This window comes from Triturus cristatus, chromosome 2_2, assembly GCF_964204655.1.
Source record: "Triturus cristatus chromosome 2_2, aTriCri1.1, whole genome shotgun sequence".
In the NCBI taxonomy this organism is placed as follows: Eukaryota; Metazoa; Chordata; class Amphibia; order Caudata; family Salamandridae; genus Triturus; species Triturus cristatus.
The window spans coordinates 1,164,478,429-1,164,502,744 of record NC_140582.1 but is presented as its reverse complement, the minus strand read 5'-3'; the positions used below and the strand labels follow the sequence as shown (position 1 = coordinate 1,164,502,744).

General features: G+C 47.6%; 1 protein-coding gene across 2 annotated transcripts in view; it reads left to right on the top strand.

The window, feature by feature from the left end:
- Positions 1–1,705: 1,705 nt before the first annotated feature.
- The window catches only part of ANKRD53 (ankyrin repeat domain 53), a 159,807-nt gene continuing 137,196 nt past the window's right edge, over positions 1,706–24,316 (top strand). For both annotated transcript variants that reach the window (XM_085642707.1, XM_085642708.1), the window contains exon 1: positions 1,706–1,964. The gene's annotated coding sequence lies outside the window, so the exon portion shown is untranslated. The remainder of the gene's footprint in view (positions 1,965–24,316) is intronic.

Sequence of the window (24,316 nt, the reverse complement as noted above, 5' to 3'; positions counted from 1 at the left end):
TTAAGTAGCGCCTCCGGGCGCGCTGGTGTCCGGCAGGAAGTCCGGTTTAGAGCAGGGGATGACGGGAGCTGTGGTTCCCCCCAGCTGCGGCCAACGGTGTAAAGTGGCGGCGAGGGGAACTAACAGCGTCGATGTCCCCGTGTACAATGCTGCCTGTAGGTGAGTTCGCCGTCCTTTGGCCAGGTGGAATGCCCCCCGCTCCACCGAGGGAGCCTCTGTTTTAAGTAGCGCCTCCGGGCGCGCTGGTGTCCGGCAGGAAGTCCGGTTTAGAGCAGGGGATGACGGGAGCTGTGGTTCCCCCCAGCTGCGGCCAACGGTGTAAAGTGGCGGCGAGGGGAACTAACAGCGTCGATGTCCCCGTGTACAATGCTGCCTGTAGGTGAGTTCGCCGTCCTTTGGCCAGGTGGAATGCCCCCGCTCCACCGAGGGAGCCTCTGTTTTAAGTAGCGCCTCCGGGCGCGCTGGTGTCCGGCAGGAAGTCCGGTTTAGAGCAGGGGATGACGGGAGCTGTGGTTCCCCCCAGCTGCGGCCAACGGTGTAAAGTGGCGGCGAGGGGAACTAACAGCGTCGATGTCCCCGTGTACAATGCTGCCTGTAGGTGAGTTCGCCGTCCTTTGGCCAGGTGGAATGCCCCCCGCTCCACCGAGGGAGCCTCTGTTTTAAGTAGCGCCTCCGGGCGCGCTGGTGTCCGGCAGGAAGTCCGGTTTAGAGCAGGGGATGACGGGAGCTGTGGTTCCCCCCAGCTGCGGCCAACGGTGTAAAGTGGCGGCGAGGGGAACTAACAGCGTCGATGTCCCCGTGTACAATGCTGCCTGTAGGTGAGTTCGCCGTCCTTTGGCCAGGTGGAATGCCCCCCGCTCCACCGAGGGAGCCTCTGTTTTAAGTAGCGCCTCCGGGCGCGCTGGTGTCCGGCAGGAAGTCCGGTTTAGAGCAGGGGATGACGGGAGCTGTGGTTCCCCCCAGCTGCGGCCAACGGTGTAAAGTGGCGGCGAGGGGAACTAACAGCGTCGATGTCCCCGTGTACAATGCTGCCTGTAGGTGAGTTCGCCGTCCTTTGGCCAGGTGGAATGCCCCCCCGCTCCACCGAGGGAGCCTCTGTTTTAAGTAGCGCCTCCGGGCGCAGGTGTCCGGCAGGAAGTCCGGTTTAGAGCAGGGGATGACGGGAGCTGTGGTTCCCCCCAGCTGCGGCCAACGGTGTAAAGTGGCGGCGAGGGGAACTAACAGTGTCGATGTCCCCGTGTACAATGCTGCCTGTAGGTGAGTTCGCCGTCCTTTGGCCAGCTAATCACTTGTCTGAGTAAAAAGAAAAAAGAAAACCCTCTAAATGTTAGAATGACATCCTTCAAGTGTAGTTGGTAGCAGTGGGTATCCAAAATGATGGGGCTCCCTGCAGAATGTCATGAGGGGTCCCTGAGACCCCCAATCTCACAAATATTCACTGGCCCTGGGCTGAATGGGTCCCCCCTTGAAGGGTTGATGCCCCCTAGAGGATTGGGGATGGGACATCACCTCAAGGGTTGCAGGGGCCAGCCTTACGCCCCTGGTCAGTTACCAGCGCACACACATCAGTGACATCACAATTGGTGCGCACAAGGCTCCCGCACCCTGGCAGAGACTCTTTTTTGCTTGTCGGGTCACACGCCTGCCCATTCTTTGTTGTGCAGTCGTTCAATGGCTGAATCACTTAGCAACTAAGTCTATTTATTTCTCTCCAGTCAACAGCTCTGCTATCGGGTGTAGAACGCGGCTCTTCCCGTCTGTTTTTCATTGCCGTCCTCACCTAGTGGCGATGTTGCATTTAAGTAACCCAAAAGATGCGTTTTTGTATTTAAATATATGGTATCCTGATGAGAATCACTAAGTTCCTTGACTTTTTGAGAAGCAATGCGGAAGTGAGAATGTAGCAGTGGAATCTAGGCTCCGGCGCCCCTCACCTCGTCCTGCTCCCTGCGGCTACTGTACAGGTAAGGAGGCTTTCACACACCCCTCGCGGCCTGGACCGCGAACTGCACGTGCACGTGTTAAACACAGGGCACATTAGAATGCTGTTTACAGCACACCACCTCAATAACACAATCCCCGGAGAAGGCCGCTATAATTCCTTTCTGTGTCAGAAGATACAACTAACTTACGTTTCCGGCTTTGCTCTGGTAAACATAATTTTTGCATTTGACCCAGGCCTTTAAGTGGGATGAAAAAACTGGGGGGCGGGGGGCTTTCTCAAGGAGGCGTGGCCAATGTAATTAGGGCGTGGCTTAAAAACACTAGGCTAAACATTTGTGCTTAGCATAGTGTGCCGCCCGACTGGTATTTTGCTGTTTTTGTCGTTGCATCCAGATGTATGATACAACAAGTAACATCATACCTACTACAACAAGTCAGAACTATTGGCTTTGTCAATGGTTGTTAGTTGCATAAAATAAATGAGCAGCAACTATGGCTTGTATTAATATTGAAAAAGCTTCCACTTAAAGCCCTGGTGACACCACGACAATGTTGCTGCTCCTGAGTTTCAAAAAGAGAAGGAAAATCCAGAGAGAAAATGACTCTCTTTAAAGGATTTCCCTTCCCCTATTACGCTCGAACAAAACGGACCGTCTGTGCCAGGGCACAAAACAGAGCCCGACAGAGACCCGTTTCGAGGCCTCAAAAAAACTGCCGGTGCTCAGACCCGGCGAGACCCGGCCCATTTAAAGCCCTGATTTTACCCAAGGAGTGAAACTGTTTGCCCATTAGCAGGAGATGCTCGTATTTGCTTGTGAAAGGCTGTCTATTCCCTCTCATTCTCTGGGATGTTTAACCTGTGATTGCCTACAAGAAAAAAAGCAGAAAGGCAGGAGCTAGGATTTATTTTGCATTTCTCCAGTCTACCAAGTGGCACTGTCACCGAGGATGCCCTCCACCACCCCTGGCTTTTCACTCAAAACAGTGTTGCATTGTGGGTCTTGTAGTTTTGCTTTTATCTGTTTCATTATGGGCTCAAAACCAAGCACGCAAAGTGCTGTTGGCTAAAACGCCAGAATTGGCGGAATGTGCAACACATGGCATGGAGCCACTTGTCTGCTATGTTTTTACATTTTACAAAGTCGCCTACTCCATTAAAAAAACTACATGTTTCACATTTAAAACTGAAAGTAAATACTGCTCACATATTATGTGTTCACTGTTTTATTCACATAATACATTGAAACAAGCATTGGCAATGCGCATTGTTTTTTCTTATGGGTAGTGAAAATTTCATGCCGCATTTCACAGCACAAGAAAGGTACAACATGGCCAGTCACAGCGCAACTCTCCCTAGCACAAAAAATACGTTAAAAGCAGGTGGCAGTAGCAGAAGGAACATCACACTATTCCCTCACACATACAGGACAGGTACGACACAAGCAGCTAACACACTAAAGTGGGAGGGAGAGACAATAAAGCACTGTTCGACGATTTTCATGAACGACCAAGAAGTACAACACTCCTGGAAGAAACAGCCAAACCTTTTATGAAATTACTGCCCATTTATATACTCATATATATAGGATGATGTACGCTCAACGACCTAGTGTCGTATGCATCGTCAGTGGGTTCCACACCTAGCGCTGTGAAGCATCTGAGAGCGCTATTCTTCTATGGTTGTACAATTGCCTGGTTATGAGTTTCCTAGTTCGGATGAGGTTATGTCACTTATATCAAAATGTGTGTCTCCCTTACTTAAACAGTCAGACCTATGGCGCCTGGCTACCCTCACGAGTGATAAGCTGTGCCGTACAAATCTACATAACATAACATAACATAACGTAGCATAGCATAACATAATTTAACATAACGTAGCATAACTCAACATAACATAACATAACCTATATAAAAATTGTATGTGGGTGAGCTACAAATGTTTTACTGCTGTCTCCCTACCACAATATTAAAAGCAAGAGACCCTGCTTCTCTTTTCCATCCACATGCTCATTGCTCGAATATTACCCCTATGGGCTCAGGCATCTTTCCCAAGAACATAGGTATCTCACATCAAATATTGTGGAATAGTCTCTGCTACACAGTACTTGTTCACTAACCTCCGAAGGTGGGCGGCGATGGGGCACATTGCCTCAGGCCCGCTCCTTGAAGAGGAGTTGTGATGTGCTGTTGATGAGTCTGCCAGCATGTGCAGCATCCTTCACATGGCGGAGTCATTGTAATCAGAGTCTGTGCTTTTGAAAGAGTCAAAGCAACACTTGCAGCTGACTGGGTGTGCAGAGGCCTTGAGACTGCAAACTATCCACCCAAAGCCAACTGGGCAGTGGAATTGAGGCAGTGATGGCCAGGTCCCATAACTCTCCGCCCGATCTGTGTTTTATCCTGTCTGGAAAAGCATCACCATGGTGGCAGAGAACAGCTCTTAGCTCAGACTGGTCCTCCTGCCCTGCTGCAAGCATCGCAGACTTCCACCTGATATATAGCCGAGGTACAAACTTTTACATTAGAAAGGGGATTTTGAGTTGTTTGGTTTTAGCACCTTAGATTTTACTGCTCTTAGTGGGCTGTATTAAAGTTAGTGAACCACACCCTTTCTGCAGCGGCACATTTATCAATGATTCAAGAGGCAAGACACTTGTCTTGTCATTCTCTAAAAATGCTTTTTTTAATGAAAGGAGTAACATTATGGTCCTTTACTCCATACACAAGAGCGGTTGCTGTACAGTGTGCGTCCTGAACTATTTCAAGGCGCTCACACATTTGCTGACCATGGAAAAGGAGGCACAGTGAAGAAAAGTAATTGCCTAGAGTCACACAGTTTTGGCTGGGAAGCTGGGATTGAAGCACGTTTTCCTGATTAGACATTGTGAAATTCAGAATCTGGTTGGATATCGATTTCTTCTGCCTTCTGCCCTGATGATAATTTTATTATTGACCCAAGCGACAAGTCTTTTATCTTGTTCTTCCTATAAGAGGCCTGTATTGCTGCTAGAGATAGAGTAACACAGTCTACTAAACCAGAGGATGTTGAACCATGCAATGCTTGAACCGAACTTTTTTAAGGTACTCATAGAAAAGTGATAATTGAAAAGGAGGCAGAGGGAAGAAAAGTAATTGCCCAGGATCACACAGTTTGGCCAAGCTGGGAGGATGTGATTGAAACATGATCTCTGGGTCAGGGTCCCACAACTAGTTTTGCTCTGGGACCAATAAAAGCTTCTGACTGGTCAGGGCATGTTAGGCAATCATATTCAACATAGTCTTAGTTATAAGGTGGAGCAGCGGCAGTGGAAACACCCCTCTTCATAGCACAGCCACACCCTGGACAGAAACAGTGCAAGCTTCCCTCTTTGAGAGGAGGGGTGCAGCCATGGTAGCACCAGTACAAGCCTTTCCTATCACAGGGCAGATACCAATCAAGCAGAATAGGGATAGCTTGGCAGTATGAATGAATGAATGAATGATTTAATTTGGTAACGCGCATGAATCTCGGCGCACGCAAAGGGAGCTTCCCTCTCTCACAGAAGGTAATGCTCCTGCACTCTTCATTTCCTGCAACGCAGATCCAGCAGGTCGGAGTTGTATGTGTGTTCCTCGCTCACAAACATGAACGGCTAAGGGATGAGTGACATGTAGGTTACAGACAGATCTCTGGAGAGGGTGCTCAACTCACTGAGTTGACAGTGGCACCCTGAATATCCTGCTGCTGTCACTAAGGTGGCAAGCTCTTCGGAAAGGTTTTGAACACATTTTGAATGCGCACACATGAGGGTGTGAGCTATTTTAGTCTCTGTGCTGTACCTGCTCACAATGGTGAGCGCTGCCAGTTAACTGGTGTCTTAACTAGTTGAAGAGGTGCATCTGTGGTATGTTACCACCCTAGACAGTGGTAAATGGTGGCTTCTCACTGGGATTTGAAGGGGACGTGCTGTGTATCGCCGGACATGCAGCAGGATTTGTTAATATCTCTAAAGTAGCTGCAGAACACAATGACGCACCACAAAGCAAAATTACCGAAAAAACATAAACGGGGCACAACACCACAACACAGCCAAACAAGGAGGCCACACAGCAGTTAAAACAAAGCACATCAATAACACAGTGCAATAATACAGCCCAAAAACACAGCAGCGCAATTAAAAACACATCACATCAACACAAAATGCAACACAAGTAGCACAAATAAGTTTTTCCCTACATTACCACAAGTCTGCTTTCATAATACAATGATGAAAAGGTGTTTGCACCACGAGCGCCTCACGTACCACCATGGACATTTAAAAGTGCCAGCCAGAAACGATTTGTGAATGAGCCACCCCTCGGCCTGCCACAGGCACAGTGTGTCGATTCTAAGCGTGGCTCGAGCTAGATACAAGCTCCATCTTGAGATGAGCTGCCAAAAGATAGGCATTTGTTGACAATTCTGAACCTCAGGGGCAGCATCAAGAGTGTCACTCTTTGATATTACAGAGGGGGCCCGGAGGCCCCCTCTGACATTGAATGCACTGCAAGTGTGCGCCCCCAAGTGTAGTTACCCTCGAATTTTGCCGCAGCGCTGGGGGGGGGGTTCGGGGTGAGCGCGGCGCCGCCATGCTCGTGACGGAACCACTCCGTCATGAGCCACGGGCGCGCTGTGCTCATGGCGGAGTGGTTCCGTCACGACTCCGCCCACTTGCATTGTTCGCCCGCACAGGCGGGGAATCAGTGCTGCGTGGGCGGAGCGGCCGCAACGGCCGCAGCATGACGGAACCACTCCGTCATGAGCACACGGCGCCCGTGGCTCATGACGGAGTGGTTCCGTCATGAGCAGGCAAGGGGTTAAGGCTAATGTCCATAGAGCCAGAAACTATGGTCTGAACAAATGACTTTGACTAGGGCACTACGACAGGGCTGCCATGTGTGTCAGTGAGAGTGTGGTCTTTGTGGATGTATGAACATGTGTGCATATGAATGGGATATATGTGTTTGAGAACCTTTCGCATATCTGGCACCATGATATGTATAACACAAACATACAACCATTTTGTTTAAAATGGGAGGAATTTAAAAAAATGCAGAAAGATGTTCATAATATGAAACATTTTTCTCCACTTAATCTAGTGCCTGTATTTTTCATTTATAAATATGGCACCGTATCTACTGGCCACTGGGAGCAAGATGCCCGATGCTGCGTAAAGGCCACAGATTGAAATGATATAATTTAATTGAAGAGTTAACTTAATGTTTATATGGATTACATACAACTCATCATTTAAATTGTCTCCTATTTCCAAATGTCACAATTACAAACACTAGGCATCTTGCTCCAGAGGCCTGTAGACATAGTGCCATATTTATAACAGAAAAACACATCTGTTTAAATGAGAGGAATTTAAACTGAACAGACATGCTTAATAACACATTAATTGCTTTGAGGAAAATTATATTCAAAAGAGAAAGAAAGAATTGCTTGATACCTATTAAATAAGTATGACAAGTATAGCATTTACATTGATTAAATCATGAAACGCTTATCAAATAACGTTGGAACGCATATCAAATGACATTGGAACACAGATTAAAGCAAAATAACTACCAGTATATGCTTTGCAACAGACTTTTCTTTTATATCAATTAAAGTTTAGATCAGTATTTACAAATAATTAGAAGGCTGTCAATACAAGAAATACTGACAAAAGTGACATGTGGAACAGTGTACTTTCTTAACAAGCCTCAAATTATAAACCATATTTCAGCCACTCAATACAAAAACACACATTTCCTACTCTGGGCACAGCTGAGTAGGCCAATTAATTGTTAATTAGACTGCATGGAAAGCTCTTGACTAAATTCTTAATACATAGGAAGGGTTGTTAAAGTGTAAATAACGCAGGATAATTCTTCAATGTGCTTATTAATGCAAGTGGCAGTATTCCCTATAGCCCCTTGGCTTTCATGCAGCAAACTTATATATTCTTGGAATTTAGTCCATTTAATTTAAATGAGGTGAGCCAGAATGTGGAGTTGTACATTACAATAATGCGTGTGTGTGATTAAATCTGGAATGGAATATGGTGTTCTGGATGGCAAGAAGTTAACTAACAAAATTAAGTAGACCCGAGCCCAGTTATTGGCTACCACCTCCTTCTACAGCTGGCACGTGGCCTTTCCTTTGTAGTAGTCTGGGAGAGAAACAAAGGAAAAAGCAAGAGTCCTTGGCAGGAAGAGCTGGATGTACGCCATTTTGGAACTGGAGAAAGTTTAGTGTGTGACTTTGGTTGCACCAAGGTAGAATTTAATTGAATAGCAACTACAGCACATATAGCACACTGGTGCGAAGCAGGACTAGATACTTTACATGCAATATTTGATGGTCATCAGCTTAGATCATTTGTAGATCTGCATGGGTGTGGGGGATTACGGGTGGTGCAGATCTTGTCGCTTGAAGCTGTCCCCCGTGTGATTGAAATCCCGTGGAGGTGTGGTAGTGAAGAACCATCCCCACATGCCACCCTGCAGGGGTTATTAACACCGGGGAGGTGCCGGAGGTTCACTTCTATGTCATACTGTGCTATCACTGAACAGCCTAAAGCAAGCCTAGTGGTGTTAAAAGAAAGATGGGAAGCAGATATACGCACACAGTACACTGATGGGAATGGGTGAGGATCCTTGAACACCCGGCAACAATATCTAGGAATGCGAAATTTAAACAGATTCAGTATTAAGTTCTTCATGGAACGTACCTGACCCCGCACAGGCTGCATAAAATATACCCAGTGGTAAAGGACGTATGTCCCAGGTTTGGGTATACGAACGCTGACAAGCTACACGTTTGGACAATGCGTTGAATTGAATTCCCTCGACAGTGAGATTAGGGATGTGCTGTCTGAAATGACTGGGTTGGTGCAAGGAGAGAAATGCATGCTTGGGCTTGAGAGCAAACCTAAAAGCACTAAGCTGGAATCCAGGTTTATATGTTTGGGCATATCGCTGGTATTTAGACAGATAACCGTGGTCTGGAAATCCTCAAATCCACCACAATTAAAAGAGTGGTTAGTTGAGATGATAAAGTGGGCTGCATGATTTCGGGATACCTTTGCAAAGCAGATTTATAAAACCACTGGATCTGAATGCATGGGAGGTAATGCAAAATAAGAATGAGAAGTTGCCTCCCTATGTGGGGGTAGCTGCTAATGAAACTGTATTGACAATCCGCTCTGCTGGGTATACAATAAGATATTGTGTGCCTGAGACCTCGAAACTCTAACGTAGTCAAGGAATGGTGGCCACCCCGACTGGCCGATGGCAAGTTATTGTATAGCTCCCATCAGCTTAAGTGCTACACGTGGAAATCTTTTTTGAGCTGGAGAGATGACAAGTGAAGGAGTGGGGCACTCTCCAACCAGGGGAACTAACATGCTTATGGTAAGCGGGATATATCTCATTCAAGAGGATGAGGGATGATAGTGCGGTGGGAATAGTCCATACCTCTTTCCTAGCCTTGTTTTCTGTAAAACCTGAAAGACTTTGGATGTCCCAAAGTAAACCTGCAAGGATCCGACATGGGCACTCTAGTCAAAGGGCTCTAAAGCCACCTTAGAGTGCACTTAAAACTTCAAACAGGAGTAGGGCATTCCCTAATTAAATATCAGTTGGGCCCACAGTCCTGGCAATAGCAATTTTGGATTAGGAACAAATTTACAAAAATGTAGCTTAGCTTTAGAATTTGTACAAGACTTTGGAAACACCCACACCTATCATGTCTGTTCTCACATTATACATTCCACTCATTGTCCACTACCCCAATCCCCTCAACCGTATACCACACATACTCCCACCTTACAATTCCCTCAACCACAAAACAACAAACACATAAGAAACAAAATTATCCAACAGAAACAATCCATCTCTAGTACTAAATATTTAAAATTCTCAGGAAATTAAACTCTCTAAATGCTGCCTTACCCTCAGTCTCACTCATCTCGAATCTTCCCACCACCCAGACGCCATATTAACATTACTTCCAGCATAGGTAACAAAATATTCCTAACCAGCTGAACTGATAAAGGCCTTGGGCCCGATTCACAGAACTAACTTAAGACAAAATCCTAAACTTACTACCATTTTGGTATTCACAGAAGGCACTTACTCATTTTGGTATTCACAGAAGTCAGGAGTCCTAACTTTAGGACTCCTAAATGCCTTCTGTGAATACCGAAAGTCTTAAAATTAGGATTTTTCTCAATTTAGTAGTAGTAAAGTTAGGACTCCTAACTTTAGGACTCCTAAATGCCTTCTGTGAATACCGAAAGCCTTAAAATTATAATTTTTCTCAGTTTAGTAGTAGTATAGTTAGGACTCCTAACTTTAGGACTCCTAAATGCCTTCTGTGAATACCGAAAATCTTAAAATTAGAATTTTTCTCAATTTAGTAGTTGTAAAGTTAGGACTCCTAACTTTAGGACTCCTAAATGCCTTCTGTGAATACCGAAAGCCTTAAAATTAGGTTTTTTCTCAGTTTAGTAGTAGTAAAGTTAGGAGTCCTAACTTTAGGACTCCTAAACTGAGAAAAATCCTAATTTTAAGACTTTTGGTATTCACAGAAGTCATTTAGGAGTCCTAAAGTTAGGACTCCTAGCTTCTGTGAATACCAAAATGAGTAAGTGCCTTCTGTGAATACCAAAATGGTAGTAAGTTTAGGATTTTGTCTTAAATTAGTTCTGTGAATCGGGCCCCTTAAGTTGTCAAAATTGAGATGCAAATGAACACAGGTCTTTGCTCAGTAGAGCATTTGCAGCAAGGTGGGTACCATCTCCCACCTGACTGGAGCCAATGATGTAGTGTTTTCCCTAGTGTGCGTCTGTGCGCACCGTGGACTGTAAACTGCTGATTGAGAGTAATGATGCGGTGATAGCTCGAGGTTAAAGTAGGTGTAGCACTTATAAGAACTGGGATGGGGATGTTGTATGTATGGGCCCATGAGCTGAATGGAATTCAGTTGAGTACCACACTACTGTTTATCATTGGACGTTTTTGTGAAGACCTTCACCACTAGCTCCAAGACGCGTTTTGCATCTATTGCAGGGTAATTGAGAAAGGATAAAGTCAGAGTAGGTGAGCTGAGCTGAGCGGTGGAGTATCGAAGGGGTGTGTGATGCTGCTGGACATCAAGCGAAGCGGGATCTGCAAACAGCAAGGTTGAGGGAGATGGGATTCTTACCCTTATTTTACAGTACTTTTGACCTACATCGTAAATGAAGGATATGGTCTCATGGTAATAAAATAGCATTTTGAGCTTCATTGGATGCCTCACACTAAATATACAAAGGGATGTTTATCCCTCACTAGGTTTCCAGTTGACCTGGTTTGTCCTATCATTATTTGTCGAAGGTAGTTGTCAGCTCGCAGATTCTAGACTTCTTTTGTTGGCGATACAGAAATAGTGCACTGCCTTAGAGTATCCGTCGACTCCCCATCTCCTTAAGTAGCACGCTGACATGTTAACAGTCACTGTATCACAGAGTATATTGGTTGAGATTTCTCTTGCCTCATCGCCAAATATGTAGGAAAGAAGGCACTCCAACAGGGTGGTTCACAGGTATGTTTATTTCTTCATAAACAGGAGCAGCTACAACTACTGCCAGCAACGGAGGTCTCGCGCTTCTTTCAAACTCCTGTCTTACAACCACCACAACCTTCCACACTGACATTCCACCCACATCCTGGCCCTCCCAGGTTCCAAGATACAGAATACAAAACCGGTCAAAGACATTGGTCTTCTAAACAAAGAGTTAGCCAAACCTCTTATCTCTCTTCCAGTTGGTGGATATTTCCTCCTTCATCATCTTCTTCCTTCTGGCCCACCTTTAACACAGCCACAAAAGTTAATCATCTCAATTAACTGTTCAATGGGTTTGCTCTCCAAAACCTCTGATTTCACTACCCTTTGACACAAAACGTGTAAAGAGCATTGTGTGACCCAATACTTTTCATGATACTGGTTGGGACTGTCCCCTTTTCCAAAGACATCCAAAAATAGGCTATTTTGTACTCTCAGAATTTGGTGTCTTACCCTCTTTTTCACATACACTTTCATGAGGTTGTCATCTGGGAGCAGACATGCAATGACCATAGATCTTTTTGACTTTACATCCTCCATGTACCATATTGTTAAATACTGTCTGTGGTTCCAATGTGACCTCTAAGGAACCTATTAAGGAGCTACAAATTAGGCCTCAAATCTAATTTTAGAGTTGAGCCAATCTCCTAAATTACTTTTCAAATGCAGTGTAGCTGCCCTATGCTAGCCATAGGCAGCCATTATGACCATGTCCATGACTTCCCTGCAGCTCTGATGTCACAATCCATGAAAGAGAATGCTGGTTGACTGCGGCATCGCATGTGCCTGACTGCTTTTCCATCCTTTTGCTGCTGGTTCCTCAATTCATTTCCTTGGTTGGAGGGCTATGGGTCTACGCAGCTCAAGAGCGAGCTGTAACCGGCCCAGTTACGGCAAGCAGCAAAAGCAGGGACTAAGCGGCACGAGGAGAAGCAAGACATACTGAGAGGTAATGGAAATACAATTGTTCAGACTCCATTCAAAGATAGGAACTGTAAAATATATCTTTTGAGGTATACAAATGTAAATTTGTACCATCGTCATTTAATGATCCAGCGAGCCACCATATGTCTTGTTTTCACTGGACCTTGGCCATTCCATGCCTCTTCATCCAACCCCGTAAAGACAAGCCTACTCCTATGATGTTTCTAAGCACTGTACATAGCAGAAATTACCATTACCCAGTCGACAGTGCTCAAATTACCAAACTAGGGTGGACGGCTGTGTCCACCTTGGTGCGATTCAAACTTTTGATCCTTGGATCACTGCATTTCTTAGTGACCATAGTTGAAATCAATGAGCTAACCTTCTCCCGCACCTTAATGTTCCTTATTGTGTTAAAGTAGACGACTGTTTCTGATGCTATGTATCATTCTGATTAAGTATAATCACTTATGAAACAAAAGATTTTATTGGTTGAATAGGTCCTGTTAGACCTGGCATCATTGGCATGAGTCTCTCCTCCATTTTTTTTTCTGTTTGCCTCCTCTGTTTACGATGTTTTTGCTGGATTATTGCTTTGGGCACTGTGCCACTGCTGATCAGTGCCACAGTGCAAGTGCTCCCTATGTTAAATTGTACATTGATTGGTGTTACCATGATTGGCTTGGTTGACTTACTGTTCAGACCCTAGTCTAGTGCACTGCGTGTGCCAAGGGCGTGTAAGTTAACTGCTGCTGGTGGGCTTGCAGCACTGGTTGTGCCACCCACAGAAGCAGCGTGCAAAATGTGTCTCAGGCCTGCCACCGCGGCGCCTGCGTGCAGTCCCTGACTGCCATGTCGACTTGGTAAGGAAACCTACTTACCAGTCTCTAAACCTTCACTTTGCCACATTTCAGACACCTCTATGGTAGGCCCTAGGGCAGGGTGCATTGTTGGTAAAAGGTAGGTCATGCCCTGACGTGTGTGGCATGACCTAAGAGTGAACTACAGCCATTTTCGTTTTTCACTATTGAAGGGCTACCTGCCTCCAATAGGCCAGACTGGGCAGACTGATTATTAACTCCATTATAATCTATCTGACTCAGGGAGCATGGTAGCAAGTCGAGTTTAGTATCCCTGAACTCAGAATTTAATAACACACCCTTTAGGATGGATGGTTTTTAAATTCTATGTTTGAAAATAGCACTTTTAGAAAGTGGCTATTTTCTTGTCCAACTATCTACCGGTCTCTGCTGGTTTGGTGTGTGTGTCAGGGGCTGGGTGGCTCCAGAGGTCTGAGTGAGTCAGTGTGGGGTGAATGGGGCGTTTACACGTAGAGTGAGGGAAGAGTAGCCTGCCCTGCCTGACACAATACTGGCTCCGCCTCCTGCTGGGCGACTGATAGCCCTGCTCCTGCCAGTGACAATACTGGCTCCGCCTCCTGCTGGGCGGCTGAGGACTCTGCCCTGCTCAGTGAATAGGCCAGGTGCCTCTGCCTGGCAACACCCACAACAAACCTGAGATGGTGGGAATCGCCCTGCTTGGACAAAGGGAACAAAGGGAAAAAGGGGTATAAGAGAAGGACCCCTGAACCAAGAACTCAGATCACTTCTGACAAGGAAACCTGTACCAAGGACAAGAAGCCTGCTGATCTAAGGACTTGCCTCCCCTTTCTGCCAGAGTGCTGTTTTGCTGTGGAGGAACCTGAAAGCTGCTTCTTTATTTTTGCCAAGGAACGAGGAGAGAGGAACTTGGTGTGTACTCTCTGAACACTTGCTAGGAAATCTCCAAGGACTGGAAGAGTGCCAGTCTCCTGTTGAAGTCACAGGGCCAAAGGACTTCACCATCTACTGAATTGCTGAATTACTGGAAAGTGTTGTTTCCAGTACACAAGGGAAAATCTGCAGTCTCGACGCCAGCAGCAACGCCAGTGAGCAGTGGGTATCGGCCCCGGCTCCAAGTGACCCCGTCTCGACGCCGGTATCGACGCCAGTGAGGAGTGAGTATCGGCTCTACCTCCAAGCGACCCCGTCCCGACGCCGCTGCTGATCGCATCGACTCGACGCCCTTCTCGACGCCGTGAGCGCTGCTCCGGCCCGACATCCCTCGACGCCGCTGCGGATTGACCCGACTCCGAGGCACGATCGACGCCGACCTCGACGCCGACATCTCGACGCCGTGGATCCTCGTTTTCTCCGTTTCTCAAGGTACTGTACTTGTGGGGTCTGTTGCGACTCCAGGCTCGACGTAGCGCTCCTCGCGGTCAACGCCGAACCTTGGGAATCTTGTAGACTCGACGTCGTGTGACTCCTGTGGGGGTTACATTGTTGCCAAAGAACTGTGCTCAGAAGAATACTTTGCTAAAGAACTATTTGCCGAGAAGAAACCTTACTTGAACTATTATTTTTCCTGCCAAAGAGTATTTATTAAGACTGTGGTATATTTTTGTCGTTATTTGGTCTTGTGCTAAGCCTTATATAAAAATACTATTTTTATAATAACTTCTGTGTCGTGTCCATCTGTAGTGTATTCACTTTATTACTGTATGTGGTCATAAATGCTTAACACACTGCCTCTGAGATAAGCCTGTCTGCTCTGCCAAGCTACCAAGGGGGTAGCAGGGGTTATCTGAGTGTGTAATCCCCTTTCCCTGACTAGAGTTGGTTGGTCCCTATTTGTCAGAAGTGTATACCTCTGCCAACTAGAGACCGCCGGTTCTAACATTGGTGGTCAGCGGTGAGGATTTGAACTTTGCATTTATGACTCATGTGCAGTGATTAGTGTACGCTACATAGTGAAAGCAGACCATAACGCAGCCACAGTCTGTTTGGTAGGATATTCTATTTTTGTTCTCCGCTTTCCTGGAGCTTATTTTCTTAAACACTGCCAGTTTTGACCATGGAGAATGCCGGAGCTGCTACACCTGTGGAGAATGTTGTGGGGGAATTTGATAAGGAGAAGATAGATTCCTACACGCTAAAAGATCTAAAAGGATTTTGCAAGCAGTTTAAAGTTCCTACCACAGGTGTCTCAAAGAAAGAGGGCTTCCTCAAAGCGCTGAAGGCCTGGTTAGAGGCCAGAAATCCCTCTGATCCGGTGGTGGTACCGGAAGAGGAAGAAGAAGAGGAAGAGGAAGAGCCCACAGGTGGGCCAGTGTCATCTCCAGGCAGTAGTGCGTCCTCGAGGAGCCTTTCCCCCGAAGAATTAGAAGACAGGGAGAAGGAGAGGGGGTACAAGTTGGAAATGGCAAAACTCAAATTAGGAGGGCAGTTGGAATTAGAGAATGCAAGAAGCAAGAGAGAAGCTGAAATGGAGAGCAAAAGATTAGATTTTGAGAGAGAGAAATTAGCGTTTGAACGTGAGAAGATGGTGAGGGAGATGGAGCTTAAAACTAAGAGTTTAGAGTTGAATCCCTCTGGTGGCAGCACTCCATCTGTGCCTGCAGAAAGTAGGTTTTATTTTCCTAAAGATGTGATCAAGGATTACAGTAAGAATGAAGATATTAGCCAATGGTTTAAAGCGTATGAGTTAGCATTGTTGGCCCACCGGGTCCCTGAGAAGGATTGGGGAACGGGGTTGTGGAGCCGCTTTACAAACGAGGGGAGAGATACCTTGTTGAGCCTTCCTGCTGAGGATAGGATGTCTTATACTCATATGAAAGATGCTTTAATGCTGAGATATGGCTTAACTCCAGAAAAGTACAGACAAACCTTTAGAGAATGTAAGAAGTTGCCTGGTACTACGTGGGTTGAATATGTGTCTTTTTTCTGCAGAACCATGGATGGTTGGATAAAGGGTAGCAAGGTTGATAGTTATGATGCTCTTTATGATTTGTTTGCTTGGGAGCACTTGTCTAATAACTGTTTTCCAGAGCTACGCCAGCACCTTGTTGATAGCAAGCTATCTAACCCTAGAAAACTTGCTGAGGAGGCGGACCGCTGGGTCAGTACCAGGGTCCACAAGGGTCCAGTGGGAGACTCAGCCAAAGGTGGGCAGGGTCCCCAGCAGAAGAGTGGGGGGGACAGGGGTAAACAGAGGGAGTTTCAGAAAGGGCCCCAAAGTAGTCCCCAAGGGAACCAAGGGAAGGGTTCCCAGCCTCCCCCTGTAAAGAAGCCAGAGGCCCCGACAGGTAAACCTGTTCACAGGGGCCCCATGACCTGCTATGCCTGTAAGCAGGTGGGACACCGTTATTATGATCCCCAGTGTCCCATGAAGGATTCGAATGCACCGCCGCGTGCACCCCCTCGGCAGGTAGCGAGTGTAGCCCTGGGAGGGGAGGAGATGGGTGCCCCCGGTGGGTGGGGTCCCGCAGAAATGTCCCTGGTCTCTTTAGGAGACGTGGAAACGGTCCCTCCAACCCCTCTGCCTAGTAACACTAAGAAATATAGGCAGTGGGTGACCATTAATGGCCATAGGGTGGAAGCTCTCAGAGACACCGGAGCGAGTGTGACAGCTGTCAAGTGTCACTTGGTGTCCAGAGAGCAGGTGGTCCCGCATGCATTCTACCCCGTTGTAGCTGCCGACAACTCACAGAGTCAGTGTGAGGTAGCTCAAGTTCCCTTTGAGTGGGGGGGGGTCTCAGGTACTCTTCAGGTTGCTGTGAGGCCCGCCATGCCTGTTGATTGTCTCCTGGGCAATGATTTGGAGGACTCCCCTTGGGCTAAGGTGGAGAGAAAATCGCATCTGGAAATGTTGGGTCTGCCTGAGTGGGTGTGTGCGACCACCCGGTCCATGTCAGTCAGTAAGGGTGTTGATGGGGCCCTGGAGCCTGAAAGTATGGCCCAGGTCCCAACCGTGAAGAGAAGGGGCAGGGGGCGCGGGAAACCGTCCCCCATCGTTCCCGCGGTCCAGGAGGGAGCAGACCCTGAGGGGGATGCCCTGGAACCGACAGGAGAACAAGTGGCCGAACTGGGAGACCTGCCCGAGCTGACCCATTGGCAGCAGGATGGTGGTCCCTCCAGGGAGGAATTTTGTGCTGAGCAGAAAGTGTGCCCTTCTCTTGTGGGTATGAGGCAGCAGGCCTCGGCCCAAACGACAGGTGATCAGTCAGGATCACATTGGGTCTACTGGGAGAACGACCTCCTGTATAGCGAGCCTAAGGCTGCTGAGCCTGGGTCAGCCCGTGTGCTGGTGGTACCCCAGCGCTTCAGAGCCTTCCTACTGGGGTTGGCTCATGACGTTCCGTTAGCTGGACATCTGGGGCAGGACAAGACCTATGACAGGCTTGTCACCCATTTTTATTGGCCTCAGATGAGAAGGGATTCAGATATCCATTGTAGGACCTGTCAAACTTGCCAGGCAAGTGGGAAAAGCGGGCGGAAGCAGAAGGCTCCCCTCCAACCTTTTCCCGTCGTCAGTACCCCCTTTGAGCGAGTGGGAATTGACATTGTGGGGCCACTGGACCCCAAGACAGCCATGGGCAACAGGTTTATCCTGGTCTTGGTGGACCATGCCACCCGGTACCCGGAAGCCATCCCTCTCCGAACAGTGACGGCCCCTGTGGTGGGACGGGCACTGATGGGTGTTTTCTCCCGCATGGGGTTCCCCAGAGAGGTGGTGTCAGACCGGGGCACCAACTTCATTTCGAATTATATGAAGTCTCTGTGGAAGGAGTGTGGGGTAACCTACAAGTTTACCACTCCTTACCACCCTCAAGGTAATGGGCTGGTTGAGAGATTCAACCGGACCCTAAAAGGCATGATCATGGGTCTTGAAGAACCAATGAGGCGTAAATGGGACGTCCTCTTGCCATGCCTGCTGTTTGCTTACCGTGAGGTGCCACAGAAGTCTCTAGGGTTCAGCCCCTTTGAGCTTTTGTATGGTCACCCGGTAAGAGGACCTTTGAGTCTGGTTAAAGAAGGCTGGGAGCAATCTCCCAGGAAACCTCCCCAGGATGTATATAGTTACATGCTGGCCTTTAGGAACCAGACTCGGCGCTTCAGAGATCTTGCTCAGGCAAATCTGGAGGCCAGCCAGGAAGAGATGAAGCGGTGGTACGATCAGAATGCCACTCTGGTTGAGCTTCAACCTGGTCAGAAAGTTTGGGTCATGGCCCCTGTGGAACCTTGTGCGCTCAAGGACAGGTGGACCGGACCATTTGAGGTTGTGGAGAAAAAGAGCGATGTCACCTACTTGGTGGACTTGAAGTCTCCCAGGAACCCCTTAAGGGTCCTGCATGTCAACCGGTTAAAGCCCCACTTAGACAGGTCCGAAGTGGGCATGCTCCTTGCCACAGATGCTGGGATGGAGGAGGAGAGTGAGCCTCTTCCTGACCTCCTGTGTGCAAAAGAAAAAGATGGGTCAGTGGATGGTGTTGTCCTCTCTGACACACTGACCCCCGAGCAGCAGCAAGATTGTCGCCATCTGTTGGTACAATTCCCTGATCTGTTCTCCTTAATCCCTGGTGTCACTCAGTGGTGTGTCCACGATGTGGACACTGGGGACAGCACTCCTGTGAGGCACAAGGCCTACAGGGTGACTGAAAAGGTCAGAGCATATATCAAGGAGGAGGTCTCCAAGATGTTTGCCTTAGGGGTGGTTGAGTCCTCTAGCAGTCCTTGGGCCAGCCCAGTGGTCTTGGTCCCAAAGGCTGCCGCGCCTGGTGCTTCACCAGAACTTCGGTTCTGTGTGGATTACCGAGGACTCAATTCGGTCACCAAGACTGACGCGCACCCCATCCCCAGAGCTGATGAGCTCATCGATCGGTTGGGGGCTGCCCGGTACCTTAGTACGTTTGATCTAACGTCTGGGTACTGGCAGATCGCCTTGACTGATGGGGCAAAAGAGAGGTCTGCATTCTCCACACCAGATGGGCACTACCAGTTCCGTGTGATGCCCTTTGGGATGAAGAATGCCCCTGCCACATTCCAGAGGTTGGTTAACCAGGTATTGGCCGGGCTGGAAGATTTCAGCGCCGCCTACCTGGACGATATAGCAGTGTTCAGCGCCAGCTGGGAGGAACACTTGCGCCACCTCCAGGAAGTGTTGTTGGCCCTGCGCAGAGCAGGCCTCACAATCCAGGCTAGTAAGTGCCAGATTGGGCAGGGTTCAGTGGTGTACTTGGGGCACCAAGTAGGGAGCGGCAAGGTGGCCCCCCTGCAACCCAAGATAGATACCATCCTGGCTTGGGAACCGCCCAAAACCCAGACTCAGGTGAGAGCCTTCTTGGGTCTCACGGGTTACTACAGGAGGTTTGTCAAGGGGTATGGCAACATTGTGCACCCCTTGACCTCGCTGACTTCCAGAAAGCAGCCGAGACTTGTGATCTGGACTGACGCCTGTCAGAACGCCTTTGACACCCTGAAAACTGCAATGTGTACAGCACCGGTCCTCCAGGCACCCGACTTTTCAAAAGAATTCGTTGTCCAGACAGACGCTTCAGAGCATGGTGTGGGGGCTGTTCTAGCACAGATGAATGAGGAGGGCCGAGACTTACCTGTAGCCTTCATCAGCCGGAGGTTGCTTCCCAGGGAACAAAGGTGGAGTGCGATAGAGCGTGAGGCATTTGCTGTGGTCTGGGCGCTGAAGAAGCTAAGACCCTACCTGTTTGGGACTCACTTCCGGGTTCAGACAGACCACAGGCCCCTCAGATGGTTAATGCAGATGAGGGGTGAGAACCCAAAGCTGTTGAGGTGGTCCATTTCCCTACAGGGCATGGACTTTACGGTGGAACACCGCCCTGGTACAGATCACGCCAATGCTGATGGTCTGTCCAGATTTTTCCGCCTTAGTGATGAGGACTCCCTGGGTGAAGGGTAGTTCTCCCCACATTTCAGCTGGAGGGGACACGTGTTAGACCTGGCATCATTGGCATGAGTCTCTCCTCCATTTTTTTTTCTGTTTGCCTCCTCTGTTTACGATGTTTTTGCTGGATTATTGCTTTGGGCACTGTGCCACTGCTGATCAGTGCCACAGTGCAAGTGCTCCCTATGTTAAATTGTACATTGATTGGTGTTACCATGATTGGCTTGGTTGACTTACTGTTCAGACCCTAGTCTAGTGCACTGCGTGTGCCAAGGGCGTGTAAGTTAACTGCTGCTGGTGGGCTTGCAGCACTGGTTGTGCCACCCACAGAAGCAGCGTGCAAAATGTGTCTCAGGCCTGCCACCGCGGCGCCTGCGTGCAGTCCCTGACTGCCATGTCGACTTGGTAAGGAAACCTACTTACCAGTCTCTAAACCTTCACTTTGCCACATTTCAGACACCTCTATGGTAGGCCCTAGGGCAGGGTGCATTGTTGGTAAAAGGTAGGTCATGCCCTGACGTGTGTGGCATGACCTAAGAGTGAACTACAGCCATTTTCGTTTTTCACTATTGAAGGGCTACCTGCCTCCAATAGGCCAGACTGGGCAGACTGATTATTAACTCCATTATAATCTATCTGACTCAGGGAGCATGGTAGCAAGTCGAGTTTAGTATCCCTGAACTCAGAATTTAATAACACACCCTTTAGGATGGATGGTTTTTAAATTCTATGTTTGAAAATAGCACTTTTAGAAAGTGGCTATTTTCTTGTCCAACTATCTACCGGTCTCTGCTGGTTTGGTGTGTGTGTCAGGGGCTGGGTGGCTCCAGAGGTCTGAGTGAGTCAGTGTGGGGTGAATGGGGCGTTTACACGTAGAGTGAGGGAAGAGTAGCCTGCCCTGCCTGACACAATACTGGCTCCGCCTCCTGCTGGGCGACTGATAGCCCTGCTCCTGCCAGTGACAATACTGGCTCCGCCTCCTGCTGGGCGGCTGAGGACTCTGCCCTGCTCAGTGAATAGGCCAGGTGCCTCTGCCTGGCAACACCCACAACAAACCTGAGATGGTGGGAATCGCCCTGCTTGGACAAAGGGAACAAAGGGAAAAAGGGGTATAAGAGAAGGACCCCTGAACCAAGAACTCAGATCACTTCTGACAAGGAAACCTGTACCAAGGACAAGAAGCCTGCTGATCTAAGGACTTGCCTCCCCTTTCTGCCAGAGTGCTGTTTTGCTGTGGAGGAACCTGAAAGCTGCTTCTTTATTTTTGCCAAGGAACGAGGAGAGAGGAACTTGGTGTGTACTCTCTGAACACTTGCTAGGAAATCTCCAAGGACTGGAAGAGTGCCAGTCTCCTGTTGAAGTCACAGGGCCAAAGGACTTCACCATCTACTGAATTGCTGAATTACTGGAAAGTGTTGTTTCCAGTACACAAGGGAAAATCTGCAGTCTCGACGCCAGCAGCAACGCCAGTGAGCAGTGGGTATCGGCCCCGGCTCCAAGTGACCCCGTCTCGACGCCGGTATCGACGCCAGTGAGGAGTGAGTATCGGCTCTACCTCCAAGCGACCCCGTCCCGACGCCGCTGCTGATCGCATCGACTCGACGCCCTTCTCGACGCCGTGAGCGCTGCTCCGGCCCGACATCCCTCGACGCCGCTGCGGATTGACCCGACTCCGAGGCACGATCGACGCCGACCTCGACGCCGACATCTCGACGCCGTGGATCCTCGTTTTCTCCGTTTCTCAAGGTACTGTACTTGTGGGGTCTGTTGCGACTCCAGGCTCGACGTAGCGCTCCTCGCGGTCAACGCCGAACCTTGGGAATCTTGTAGACTCGACGTCGTGTGACTCCTGTGGGGGTTACATTGTTGCCAAAGAACTGTGCTCAGAAGAATACTTTGCTAAAGAACTATTTGCCGAGAAGAAACCTTACTTGAACTATTATTTTTCCTGCCAAAGAGTATTTATTAAGACTGTGGTATATTTTTGTCGTTATTTGGTCTTGTGCTAAGCCTTATATAAAAATACTATTTTTATAATAACTTCTGTGTCGTGTCCATCTGTAGTGTATTCACTTTATTACTGTATGTGGTCATAAATGCTTAACACACTGCCTCTGAGATAAGCCTGTCTGCTCTGCCAAGCTACCAAGGGGGTAGCAGGGGTTATCTGAGTGTGTAATCCCCTTTCCCTGACTAGAGTTGGTTGGTCCCTATTTGTCAGAAGTGTATACCTCTGCCAACTAGAGACCGCCGGTTCTAACAGGTCCCAACTGTATCGATGCACCATTACAATGACAAACGGCACTTAGTTAGGAACACAAACACATCAGCATTCTGTGCACCATCCCATTCTCACAGCACCCACATTCAAAATTCCACAATATGTTCACTCAATCCATGCATACATAGCCACATCACTTCACTACAACATCCCCTTTCCTGACCCAGAGGACAGCCCAGTCCACTTCACCACATCAACTTACATTGATGCTACCCTGCCTCTCTTAATTATTGCTTTTCTATTTTTGACAGCTATAATCACTTATTTTTTGTTTCATTCAATTAAATATAAAAAAATTTGAACAATTCTATTTAAAGATTTTACATCACAAGTGTAAAATATGGTTTTAGAAAACATTTAATAAAACATGAGTTGGGTACAAGTTTCTCAACATAGATTAGAATCTAGGTAGCTCTCTGTAGTAAGTCTGGAAATATAATTTAATAGCCGAAGACTATGGCAAAGGGCTTGCGGCCCTCTAGACCTTAACATGCGCCCCTTCCCCCGGTGAACAGCAGCACGGGGTGGTGTTTACTTACTAAGCGTAAGTATTCAGGAAAAAATGTTAACTAAATGGGCAAGCATTTATTTGCAGGCTGATTGACGTTAGGCAGTAACTAAGGTGGTGTCCTGCACCACTTAACTTTAGGAACACCTTTATTTTAAATGACATTTTACAACAAATGTGTAAAAATAGGATTTTTTTTTCAAAATTCAAAAAAGTAATTAATTTAGAAACATTAATGTCTCCCCCACCCAACCTCATAATGCCAATAGTGAACTAGGAAAATATTTTAAGGTCCTCTTATATTCCATGATGACTAAAAATTACCTAGGATCACACAGCTTTGACAAGGGAAAAGCTGGGATTGATCCCAGGTTTTCTGATTTCACGTTGTATAATTCAGCCACTAGATGCACATGCTACGCTTCCCCTAAGACCACCTCACACAATCCACCAGGACCCCCTACTGCCACCCTGCTGGCATCAGAGAGGCCCTCTGTCACACCCCAGACCATACTTTGAGGCCCCTAGGCAAATGTCTGCGAGTACCCATGTCCTGGAGCAGTTATCACTTTCACTCCCAGGCATTGCCAAGCCACCAGCCCCTATTCACACGAATGAACTCCAGTGTGCTGCTCGCGTTCACAGGATACGGAGATTGCAACTTTACGGAGATTAGACGTATCATGGTCTAAACCGAGGATACGGTGATTTTAATGAATACCTTTTGGATAGGAGCAACATATGCCGTCTAAGTGACCAAATGAATGAATAGTTGGAGTGACACTGCAACTTGTACATTTGTACAGAAAACATGATAACAGAAACGATGCAATTATAATATGAAAGCCCAGAAATAATCGGCGTTTATTCACTTAAAGCCTTGAGAAAGCCCAGAGGGGGCGAAACGTGCGTCGGCTGCTGCTGCTCACTAATGGTTGTGAAATAAAACACAGTGAACAAGAAGAATCTGATTCTAGAGTCCTTTATCAGAACATACAAAAAGGAATTATGAATATACTCTATTAAAGAAAGAATTGTCAATTCTATTTAAAAACTGATTGTTTACGATTCGAACAATTGTTACGACCAGGTGTGCTTCGGTGTAATTTTTCTTGTAAGTTGTTCTAGGCTGGTGGTCAGCTCTAGTGTAAATACATCCTGGTGGGTGGATAGTATAACACCATGGGAGCACCCACAAAAAATGTTTGTTCTCACTAAATTCTTGGAAAAAATGACTGTGATTGGATGTGCTGTTCACTTAGCAAACCCACAAAATCTTTGAACGAATGAACTTGTGTTGTTT